Source organism: Schistocerca americana, chromosome 9 (genome assembly GCF_021461395.2).
Source record: "Schistocerca americana isolate TAMUIC-IGC-003095 chromosome 9, iqSchAmer2.1, whole genome shotgun sequence".
Lineage (NCBI taxonomy): Eukaryota > Metazoa > Arthropoda > Insecta > Orthoptera > Acrididae > Schistocerca > Schistocerca americana.
In genome coordinates this window covers 96,536,909-96,549,270 of record NC_060127.1, presented here as the reverse complement: position 1 = coordinate 96,549,270, position 12,362 = coordinate 96,536,909, and the positions used below count along the sequence as shown (strand labels likewise).

The 12,362-nt window shown below is 44.7% G+C and overlaps 1 protein-coding gene across 1 annotated transcript in view; it reads left to right on the top strand.

The window, feature by feature from the left end:
- The first annotated feature begins 701 nt into the window (after positions 1-701).
- LOC124551354 (echinoderm microtubule-associated protein-like 2) overlaps positions 702-12,362 on the top strand; it is a 666,787-nt gene continuing 655,126 nt past the window's right edge. Inside the window, exon 1 of the mRNA XM_047126385.1 lies at positions 702-1,060. The gene's annotated coding sequence lies outside the window, so the exon portion shown is untranslated. The remainder of the gene's footprint in view (positions 1,061-12,362) is intronic.

Sequence of the window (12,362 nt, the reverse complement as noted above, 5' to 3'; positions counted from 1 at the left end):
GGTTTGTTGCCCACAACAAGCTGTTGGGCCATGATCAGCTCTTCAGCCTTTTCGCCGTTTGCGTCTCTGGTGCCGCTGTACCATAGGGGGGATTTCGCGTTCATATCTGCTGTAATGATGACCCTTTTCCCCTGCAACGTCGTGGTGGTTCTTGCAAGATGGTCTAAGTGATCTTCAAAATTCCCTCCGTACTGGAAGTACATATTTACAATATATACAAAGCCAAGAGGCGTCTGTAGCTCCACGACGTTACAGTGGCTGTTTGACAACTGCGTTATTGTTGTTGCCCTTAGCCCCTTATTTGTTATGATCGTGACTGCCTGAGGTTCTTCCCCGGTGGAGATTACTTGCCAGGAGGCTGACATGAAAGGGATTTGTCCAGCTCGAGTCGATTTGGAATATATCGATTGCTCGCGATTTATCTCGATTTTATGACAAGAGCTGCTGAATAGTGCTATATCACAAGATAACGCGACGGTCGCGGCGCACGGCGATATCAGCGCCGCATCGACGCAGATGTTGGCGATACGGGTAGTAGCGTCGGGGCGGTGTGGCGCTACCTGTTGCGGGCGGACGTTTTCTGCGCGGGCAGTAGCAGCGGCTACCTGTTGGCAGCGGGCGGGGGGCACGGCCCGGTTCGGCTCGCCGGCTGCCTAATATTCCGTAGGCGAGCCGCGAGCCGCGAGCGCGAACGGACGTTCGCAGCGCCTGACGCAGCGCGGCAAAACCCGTTTGTACTCCCGGCGCAGCACTCCCATTCGCCTTGTCAGTCGCCAGCAAGCTTCGGCCGAGTGCGGTGCTGTTCCGCTTCGCCTTGACGCGTGTTTTCCACCTGCCGACGTGGCAAGCCGCGCGATAACCCGTCCGTGTGTTTACTATACGCCTGCCGTCGAAACAGCACGGGCAGCGGTGACTCGCGAAACCAACGAAAACGAAAGCGTGTGCGTCCCGCGAGTGCCAGTAGCTCCAGGATCGAGCTTTTGCCGTTGTGTTCATGGATTAAACAGGCGAGATACCGTAGGAGAGTCGACACCTGGCGTCCGAGATAAACCTCTTTAAGGTGAGTGGTTTAAATGCCTCCTAATCGTGTGTGACGCGGTGCAGATAAACACACGCTCCAAACTTCCTCTAGGAATGGTCAGTTTCCTCGACGATTAAAGTAGCCAGTACTGAAACCGCTTCGTGAAAAACCGCATAAATACTAGTAGGACTCTCGTTCCGACTTAATTGTGTACATAAATAATTCCTCTATACGTTTTGATGAGTGAGTTTGCGAATGTCAAAATGTATAGCGTAAATGGTCGTATCTTTTGATTGCATTGACTTAGAAGCTTCAACTTTTTACACCGCCAAGGGACGGTGGATCTTAGTATTTGACGTATATTTGAACTTGCTACCTGTACTCGTTCCTGAGAAAAAATGGCCTTCTGGACAGACAGTCCTTTTCTACCGATAGCGGTACCGAACCCTCAAAAATAACTTTAGACCCTAATGAGGTTTTCAGTCTGCGACGGATTGTACGCTGATATGAAACTTCCTGGCAGATTAAAACTGTGTGCCGGACCGAGACTCGAGACCGAGACCCGAGTTCGAGTCTCGGTCTGGCACACAGTTTTAATCTGCCAGGAAGTTTCAGCTTTAGACCTATTTCTATGCAATCTCTGTTCGTAGAAGTTATTGAAAAGTCTTTGTATATAATGGCAATTGATTACTCGAATTTACATAATTTGTTGTCAAAGGCACAGTTCGATTTTGTAATTTTTTTTAAACAAGTGATAACTCTTTTCTGTGTGAGGCACTGGATGCATTAAGGAAAATGTTGCGAACGTTAGGCGTCTTTGCGGAAATTGGCGTAATGTCCTTGGAGATAAAATCGGTATCATTGGTTTTAACGGTTCTAGGCGCGCAGTCCGGAACCGCGCGATTGCTGCGGTCGCAGGTTCGAATCCTGCCTCGGCATGGATGTGTGTGATGTCCTTAGGTTAGTTAGGTTTAAGTAGTTCTAAGTTCTAGGGGACTGATGACCACAGATGTTAAGTCCCATAGTGCTCAGAGCCATTGGTTTTAAAACTGAATAATTATCCGTCTTGATTGAATTAATTTTTTTAAAAACGACCGGTTTCGGCTCGACACGAACCTTCCTCAAATCTTAAGAGAACAGTAAAACGACTTATCAGCAAAATACGCTACAAAATACAAAGTTATCGTGTTATGATAAAACCAAACATCAAATGCACTAGGACGCACCTGATTGCATAGGTTACAAGGTTAACCAGTCCAGCTATTAGCGAAATTTACGTCCTACGTCACTTAATAAAATGTTGGTTTGGTGGACTCCACGTTATTAATGTAATCCACAAGACCGCAACCAAAAGGTGGCGGTCTGGTGCATTTGTCACATTTGAATAAAACACATACACCAACACCATAAATAATATTTTTTGTATGTTTGATGAAAATACTGTTCTTGGAGGTACTTAATTAAAATCTGTGGCTTCTCAAGATGAAAACACATTGTTTGTTATATTTTATTTTGTTTATGGACACCATGCCTCTTTTAAATTACAACATTTTTTATGATGTTTATAATGTCTTTTAATCTTGACAAGCCGCAGATTTTAATTAAGTACCTCCAAGAACAGTATTCTCTCAAAAAAAATCATTGCATGTGTTTTATAAGATGTGATTAACGTACTAGGTGCTATACAGTATGTTGGTAGTAGCCTTATAGACTATATTAATAATGTAGGTTCTACCAAACCTCTATTTTTGTATTTGACGTAGCATGTAAATTTTGCCGATAGTTGGGCGGGTTGCGCTTGTAACCAATACAACCAGGTACCTCCTGAAGCATTTGATGTTTGATGTTGAGGTAGTATGAAAACTTTTATATTTCGTGGCATACAGTATTTCCTGATTAGTTATTTTGCTGTTGTCTGCAAATCTAAGGATGGTTCGTTTCGAACCGAAGCTAATCAATTAAAAAAATTAATTCAACAATCAAGATGGATAATAAATCAATTTTACGAAGCATCTTCTTCCCACTTTAATTAAGCATCTGATTGCGTTTCACAAAATACTCGTATTACCGCTACTGGTTCATTATGGACTAAGAGAAGTAGCTCACAATTGTTTCTTCTCATACTTTAAAAACAGACAGCAAAAGGTTATTCAATACAGTAATGAGAACGGCACTGTTAAGTGGCATTGCCTCAGGGGTCAGTTCTGTGACAGCTACTGATTATTATATTTATAAAAGATATGCTTTTTAAAATGACAGGTGATTGTAAAGTATTTCTGTTTCCTCATGACACTCACTTGATAGTGCAGGATGTTGAGTGCAAAACAGGCAATGTATTATATAGTGCACTTCAAGAAATAAGTTCATGACTTGCAGAAAATAAATTGATGCTAAATCACAGTTAGACTCAGTTTTTACAGTTTCTAATGCGCATTTCAGCTGAAATTGACATTTTGATTACAGAGAATGGCTGTATGATTAGTGAGTCGAAGCAATCAAAATTCAAAATAGTGCGTAAGCTGTCATGGACAGCCCACGTTAAGGATCTTGTTGAAAAACTGTATGCTGCTGTATTTAATATTAGAACCTATTCGCAGCAAGTGATATTCCGAGACGAAAATTAGTCTTTGCTTATTTTCATTCACATATGACAAATAGTCATATTCTGGGGCAACTTTTCTCAATTCACAAAAGGTACTTTCGGCTCAGAGGCATGTAGTTCAAACGATGTATGTGGAGTTTGCGAACCTCTTGTCGACCCCTCTTCAAGAACCTGGGAATTGTGACATTGGCCTCTCAGTATATATTTTTTTTTATTTAGTGCCGTTTGTTGTTAATAATATGAGCTTATTCCTAAGAATTAACAGCTTCATCTCAGGTAATACTAGGCAGAAATCCGATCTACATTTGGATCGCGTCTCCTTGACTCTAATGCGGAAAGGCGTGCAGTATTCTGCTGCATCCACTCTCAGTGAGTTCCTCGCACTTCCAATTCCAAGTTGAAGAAACTGCCTATGGGTCACCCCCTCTGCTCGTCAGGGAGTTCCTGGAAAAAAAATTAAGCAAATGCCTGTGTTATGTTGTTGATCACGCTACTCAGTAGCTTTTCGTCTGTGTAGAATTCGCGTAAATTTTATTTTGATTGTTATCAACTTATTTTGGTGTTAATTTCATGTAATGACTCGTTGCTTGACCGTGGAGACTGTGCTCCTCAATTTGATCCTAAGGAACTAGACGTGTAAATAAATAAATAAATAATTCTTTAAAAAAAAAGCTGGACATCTCTTGATTGGTCTATAGAAGAGGGATGCTATTTGTGGTATGTAGACGATACCGAATAGAAATTTGGTAGAAGAAATTTTGAGCTTTTGCTCGTGATATTGTAATCCTGTCAGAGACATCGGAGATTTAGGAAGAACAGTTTATCGCAGTTTGTAGTGTCTTGGAAAGAGATTATAAGATAAAAGCCAATGGAAGTGAAAGAAGGGTAATGGAGTGCCGTCAAGTTATTGTAAATCAGTCTATGCTCAAGGGCGATAGATTACGAAATTTGACACTAGAAGGAGCACATGACTTTTGTTATTAGGGCAGCAAAATTAATGACAGTGGTCGAAGTAGAGACTGGCAATAACAGTACAGTACGGAAGTGAAACGTGGGTTGATGAACAACAGTTCAAACACAAAGAGACACGTGTGGTCATACAGGCGAATATTGAAGATAAACTGGGTAGATCAGTTAAAAAATGAGAAAATACTGAATCGAATTGGATACAAGAGAAATTAATCGCACAAAATGAGTAAAAGAAGTGGTTGACATGAAGTGTCTTGAGGCACGAAGGAATTGTCAGTTTGAAAATGGTGGGAAGTGTGTGTGTGTGTGTGTGTGTGTGTGTGTGTGTGTGTGTGTGTGTGTGTGTGTGTGTGTGGTGGGGGAGGGGGTAAAATTATTTGTCCGAGCACGGGGCTCACAACCCGAACCACACGCCACTGTTAAGCACTAATGAAGGACTGGGTCCGTTACTTCGATTGCACATAATTCATTAAGGTCAATCCAACACATTTATTTCAAATAACATAAATGAAGTTACATTTGAATCTGTCTGACATTAAACAGGAATAAAAAAAAATTCAATATCAGCTGATTTAGTTCGTGAAGCGCGAGTTAAGCCAATAACCAGGAAAACTAAATTTGAATCTGTCTGGCACTAAACAGGAATAAAAAAAAACGATTTTTATGTGTTTAAATTACAGTATTAAGGAATTCCAAATCTTTCCTAGACGGAGGCTGAGCCAGAAACACAGAATGCCACAAAAACAGTTTTGCTGTGACACCTTACAGGACGCCCGGAACCAGTAACGGACAAGGGATCGGCACCCACAAATAACACAGCCTAAGAGTCAGGCTGGGAGCACATCCTACGAGAACTTGTTCACACTATGGTCACCACAAACTGCAGACATTCCGGCCGAACATCCGCTTGCGGTGGCTGCCAGAAGGACGAAGCAACCGACAGGCCCACGCCGTGCTTCTCACACAGGCACCTCAATTTGTACAAACATCTTGGCCAACACCAACTCCGGACTCCCCTCTTACTGCGAGTGTGGTGTCACCGCCAGACACCACACTTGCTAGGTGGTAGCCTTTAAATCGGCCGCGGTCCGCTAGTATACGACGGACCCGCGTGTCGCCACTGTCAGTGATTGCAGACCGAGCGCCGCTACACGGCAGGTCTAGAGAGACTTCCTAGCACTCGCCCCAGTTGTACAGCCGACTTTGCTAGAGATGGTTCTCTGACAAATTACGCTCTCATTTGCCGAGACGATAGTTAGTATAGCCTTCAGCTACGTCATTTGCTACGACCTAGCAAGGCGCCATTATCATTTGCTATTTATCTTGTGATGCATGTACCGTCAGACCGATGTTCACCAGTTATGAATTAAAGTTAAGTATTCCAGAAGTTACGTACTTATATTTACTAGACTCAATTCCCTTAATGTTCCAGACCTCACGCCAGCCTGCGTGAGCTTAACGCGTGCTTTTCGGCTACCAATCATAGTGGCTTGGCTGTCTTGCCAAGTCACAACAGCGAGGCTCGGCACAGTTTATACGAAATGCCTTCCAGGCAACCAGTAACCGCCGCGGGAGTTTCACAATTAGCAAACAGCCCCAGCATAACAGACATCACACATGTGCATACGGCCGAGCCACAACTCCGCCAGTCTCACCGGCCGCCCCAAACCGACCGCCTCTCGCCGTCCCGCGCGCCCCAGCCGAAAACGCAAAGATGCGCATGCCCGGGGACGCGCCAAAGATAAACCGATCGCTGATGATCGACCAGCGATCTGGCTCAATTATAAAGGGAGACGAAGGCTTGAACACAATAAGATGGTTCGTACTAGTGTGGAGAGCTGCACCATAACAAAGAGATGCACGGTCCAGCCATATTAATGCGACCACTGCCTATGTTTGACATCAACTTGCAATAACCTCTCACAGACAGCATGTAACAGCACTACCTGTGGAAGTGTGTGCGGGGGGGAGAGCGGGAGGAGGGGTTGAAAATAGCACAGTCATTGTAGTAATGCTGAAATGGAATGATTTATATGACATCCAAAAGGGGATGATCATTGGTTTTTGGACCAAGGGTGGAGGGATTTCCGAAACGGATTAGTTTGTAAACAGTTCACATGCTGCCTGTGTTTAAAGTATGTTGTTGTTCACAGAATGAGATTTTAACTCTGCAGCGAAGTGTGCGGTGATATGAAACTTCCTAGCAGATTAAAACTATGTGCCGGGCCGAGATTCGAACTCGGGACCTTTGCCTTTCGCGGGCAAGACCAACTGAGCTACCAAAGCACGACTAACGCCCTGTCCTCACAGCTTTACTTCTGCCAGTACCTCGTCTCCTACCTTCCAAACTTTTATGTTGTTGTTGTATCTCGTGGTCGTGCGGTAGCGTTCTCGCTTCCCACGCCCGGGTTCCCGGGTTCGATTCCCGGCGGGGTCAGGGATTTTCTCTGCCTCGTGATGGCTGGGTGTTGTGTGCTGTCCTTAGGTTAGTTAGGTTTAAGTAGTTCTAAGTTCTAGGGGACTTATGACCACAGCAGTTGAGTCCCACAGTGCTCAGAGCCATTTCAACCATTTTGTTGTTGTTGTTGTTGTTGTTGTTGTTGTTGTGCTCTTCAGTCCTGAAACTGGTTTGATGCAGCTCTCTATGCTACTCTATCCTGTGCAAGCTCCTTCATCTCCCAGTACCTACTGCAGCCTACATCCTTCTGAATCTGTTTAGTGTATTCATCTCTTGGTCTCCCTGTACGATTTTACCCTCCACGCTGCCCTCCAGTACCAAATTGGTGATCCCTTGCTGCCTCAGAACATGTCGTACTAACGGATCCCTTCTTCTAGTCAAGTTGTGCCACAAACTCCTCATCTCCCCAATTCTATTCAATACCTCCTCATTAGTTATGTGATCTACCCGTCTAATGTTCAGCATTCTTCTGTAGCGCCACATTTCGAAAGCTTCTATTCTCATCTTGTCCAAACTATTTATCGTCCATGTTTCACTTCCATTCATGGCTACACTCCATACAAATGCTTTCAGAAACGACTTCCTGACACTTAAATCAATACTCGATGTTAACAAATTTCTCTTCTTCAAAAACGCATCCTCTCTACTTCGACCATCGTCAGTTATTTTGCTCCCCAAATAGCAAAACTCATTTACTACTTTAAGTGTCTCATTTCCTAATCTAATTCCCTCAGCATCATCCGACTTAACTCGACTACATTCCATTATCCTCGTTTTGCTTTTGTTGATGTTCATCTTATATCCTCCTTTCAAGACACTGTCCAACTGCTCTATTCGAAACCAGCTCCAAGGCAACTGTGGTACACGACGGGCCATAGACGACACAGGTATACGATGGCTGCGGAGATGTGTACAGGCGAATACATGAGGACCTACTGAGGATCTGACCACGCAGATGAACCACAGGGCTACCAACAGTGGGTCCTCAATGATCGTTCAGCAAACGTCATTTCATACAAACCTCCACAACAGGAGCTTCTTTCATGCACCCATGCAGACTGCTTCTCATTGGTGACGAAGGCTGAAATTTGCACGCCATTGCCACTACTATATTCACACTGAGTGGCGACAGAAGGCCCTGTCAGATGATCATACAGGGTGAAAAGTATTTAAACCGACAAACTCTGCGAGGTTGTACGGGACATCAAAACAAATATTTTTTCCCTAATGTCATTTTCTCGTATGAGGAGTATTTAAACCGGTGGAGGCCGTACTACGCTCGTCAGTTGTTAGAGGCCGTATTACGATCTTCAGTTGTTAGAGGCCGTATTATGCTCTTCAGTTGTACGCAACTGCAGTCTACCAGTGTAGTAGTGCACTGAATCTGTTTACTAATGGAGCGATACACTTGGAGTGAGTACACTGATACGGTTGGTGCGTACTACGTAGCGCACCACAATGGGGAGCTGCACAGCGGGTTTATCAACAGTAATATCCTAATCGCCGTATCCAGCATCATACGACCTTTGCTGCTGTGTACCAACTTCTGCGTGAGACCGGATCTTTTAGCAAATTACCTGCACAGGGGCGCCGTCGCATGTTCAGAACGCTGCAATTTGAGGAAGCTGTCTTGGAGCATGTGAAGGGGCATCCTTCAATCAGCACTCGTGCAATTGCAAGTAAAATGGGGACGAATCAGACGAATGTGAGAACAGTCCTTCGAGAGCGATTGTTACGTCCATTTCGCACAACCTGGAACCAGTTGATTATCCACACAGAGCACAGGTTTCGCAGTGGTACGTGGAACAGTGTGAAATGCATCCTACATTTCCATTCTTTGTGTTGTTTACCTATGAGGCAACGTTCGGGTGTGATGGAGTCTTCAACATGCACAATTCGCATGTTTGTAGTGAGCGTAACCCACATGTCACACTTACCAGCGCTCGTCAAGTGTGGTTCTTCGTTAATGTGTGGGCCGGAGTTGTTGGGGACTGTTTAATTGGGCCGTATCTGCTACATAGGCCATTAAATGGCAAGCACTGTTGGAATTTTCTCGCCAGAGTATTGCCAAAATTGCTGGAAAACGTCCCGCTCCCTACAACATGACGGGGCGCCTGCACATTTCAGTCATCGTGTGCATCGATTCCTGGACCGACGGTTCCCAGAAACGTGGATTGGGAGAGGCAGAATGTTTGTTGGTTTAATTAATTTGCCACCAGAGAAATCTTCCTCTGCCGGTTTAAATACTCCTCATAGGAAAAAAATGACATTAGGGAAAAATATTTGTTTTGATGTCCCCTACAACCTCTCAGAGTTTGTCGGCTTAAATACATTTCAGCGTGTATAAATGATTGCCTGCGACTCCATTAGCTCCCAGACTGAGCATTTTGGAGCGCGTTGAGAAGTGTTGTTAGTTTTATAATCACTGTATAACTTGGGTTTGCTTGGTAGCCACACTGTTTGCTAGAAGCTGTAGTTTTCTTGGCGCGGCGGTGAGTTCACAGCTGCCCTAGAGTCGACATAGAGGAGTTCAAATGGTTCAAATGGCTCTGAGCACTATGGGACTTAACGTCTGCGGTCATCAGTCCCCTAGAACTTAGAACTACTTAAACCTAACTAACCTAAGGACATCACACACATCCATGCCCGAGGCAGGATTCGAACCTGCGATCGTAGCGGTCGCGCGGTTCCAGACTGTAGCGCCTAGAATCGCTTGGCCACCCCGGCCGGCCATTGAGGAGTACGAATGTGGCATCTTTCTGTGGATTATTTTTCTTCATATTGGACATGATTCTCTCACTCGTCCCAATTTTCTTTCTAAATCACATTTTTTTTTAAATTTATTTTAAGTGTTGTTATACGAATAAAAATAACTTTGTGGATTATATACTGGAGACCCTGCATTTTATCGTAAAAAGTATGTAAATCCGGTTCGTTGAGTTAAAAATACGCCATTCTTATTCATATCGTCTTTTCTGCGTTTCGGGCAACCAGAGACCGCGTGAATTCAACTGTTTTCCCCTTGCTATTGCATCCGTTTCCGGCGTCGCCCACGCCATCCCTGTTTTCAGCTTCCACTTTTCCTGGAAGCCTTGTGTGTTCATATTTTGTCCTTGACCGGATCTTGCTTAAGAGAAATGTCCGGTTCTCGAAGATCCTTTTCTACTTCCGTGAACCATGCTCATGGAGACTAGAAATCTACTCTGTAGGATGGTTCAAATGGCTCTGAGCACTATGGGACTTAACATCTGAGGTCATCAGTCCCCTAGAACCCAGAACTACTTAAACCTAACTAACCTAAGGACATCACACACATCCATGCCCGAGGCAGGATTCGAACCTGCGACCGTAGCAGTCGCGCGGTTCCGGACTGCAGCGCCTAAACCACGTGGCCACCGCGGTCGGCTACTCTGTAGGAGTCAGCATGGGTTTCGAAAAAGACGATCGTGTGAAACCCAGCTCGCGCTATTCGTACACGAGACTCAGAGGGCCAAAGATACGTGTTCCCAGATCGATGCCGTGTTCCTTGACTTCCGCAAGGCGTTTGATACAGGTCCCCTCAGCTGTTTAATGAACGAAGTAAGAGCATATGGATTATCAGACAAATTGTGTTATTGGATTGAGGAGTTACTAGATAACAGAACGCAGCATGTCATTCTCAATGGAGAGAAGTCTTCCGAAGTAAGAGTGATTTCCGGTGTGCCGCAGGGGAGTGTCGTAGGACCGTTGCTATTCACAATATATATAAATGACCTTGTGGATAAAATCGGAAGTTCACTGAGGCTCTTTGCGGAATATGCTGTAGTATATCGAGAGGTTGTAACAATGGAAAATTGTACTGAAATGCAGGAGAACCTGCAAACGAAGTGACGCATTGTGCAGGGAATGGAAATTGAATCACAATGTAGACAAGTGTAATTTGCTGCGAATACATAGAAAGAAAGATCCTTTATCATTTAGCTACAAAATAGCAGGTCAGCAACTGGAAGCAGTTAATTCCATAAATTATCTGGGTGTAGGCATTAGGAATGATTTAAAATGGAATTACCATATACGAGGTGCATTCAAGTTCTAAGTCCTCCGATTTTTTTTCTAATTAACTACTCACCCGAAATCGATGAAACTGGCGTTACTTCTCGACGTAATCGCCCTGCAGACGTACACATTTTTCACAACGCTGACGCCATGATTCCATGGCAGCGGCGAATGCTGCTTTAGGAGTCTGTTTCGACCACTGGAAAATGGCTGAGGCAATAGCAGCACGGCTGGTGAATGTGCGGCCACGGAGAGTGCCTTTCATTGTTGGAAAAAGACAAAAGTCACTAGGAGCCAGGTCAGGTGAGTAGGGAGCATGAGGAATCACTTCAAAGTTGTTATCACGAAGAAACTGTTGCGTAACGTTAGCTCGATGTGCGGGTGCGTTGTCTCAGTGAAACAGCACACGCGCAGCCCTTCCTGGACGTTTTTGTTGCAGTGCAGGAAGGAATTTGTTCTTCAAAACATTTTCGTAGGATGCACCTGTTACCGTAGTGCCCTTTGGAACGCAATGGGTAAGGAAAACGTCGCCATTTTAAGTATTTAAAACAGTTCTCATTCTCGCTGCTGGCGGTAAAATTCCATCTGCCGTGCGGTGCTGCCATCTCTGGGACGTATTGACAATGAATGCGGCCTCATTTTAAAACAATGCGTATGTTTCTATCTCTTTCCAGCCCAGAGAAAAAAAATCGGAGGCCTTAGAACTTGAATGCACCTCGTAAAATGTGGTGTCACCACCAGACACCACACTTGCTAGGTGGTAGCCTTTAAATCGGCCGCGGTCCGTTAGTATACGTCGGACCCGCGTGTCGCCACTGTCAGTGATAGCAGACCGAGCGCCACCACACGGCAGGTCTAGAGAGACGTACTGGCACTCGCCCCAGTTGTACAGCCGACTTTGCTAGCGAAGCTACACTGACCGATACGCTCTCATTTGCCGAGACGACAGTTAGCATAGCCTTCAACTACGTCATTTGCTACGACCTAGCAAGGCGCCGTATTCAATTGATAATTAATATTATGAAGCATGTACCGTAACGAAAGATGTTCTACAATTGTGGATTAAAGTTAAGTATTACATCATATACGTACTTTATTTGCAATTCTCAAGATATTGTCCTGTTCCAGACCTCACCCCAATCTGCGTGAGCTTAACGCGTGCCTTTCGGCTACCTCCGAGTGGCGTGGCTGTCTTGCTACGCCACTACATAAAATTAATCGTCGGTAAAGCAGATGCCAGACTGAGATTCATTGGAAGAGTCCTGAGGAAATGCAGT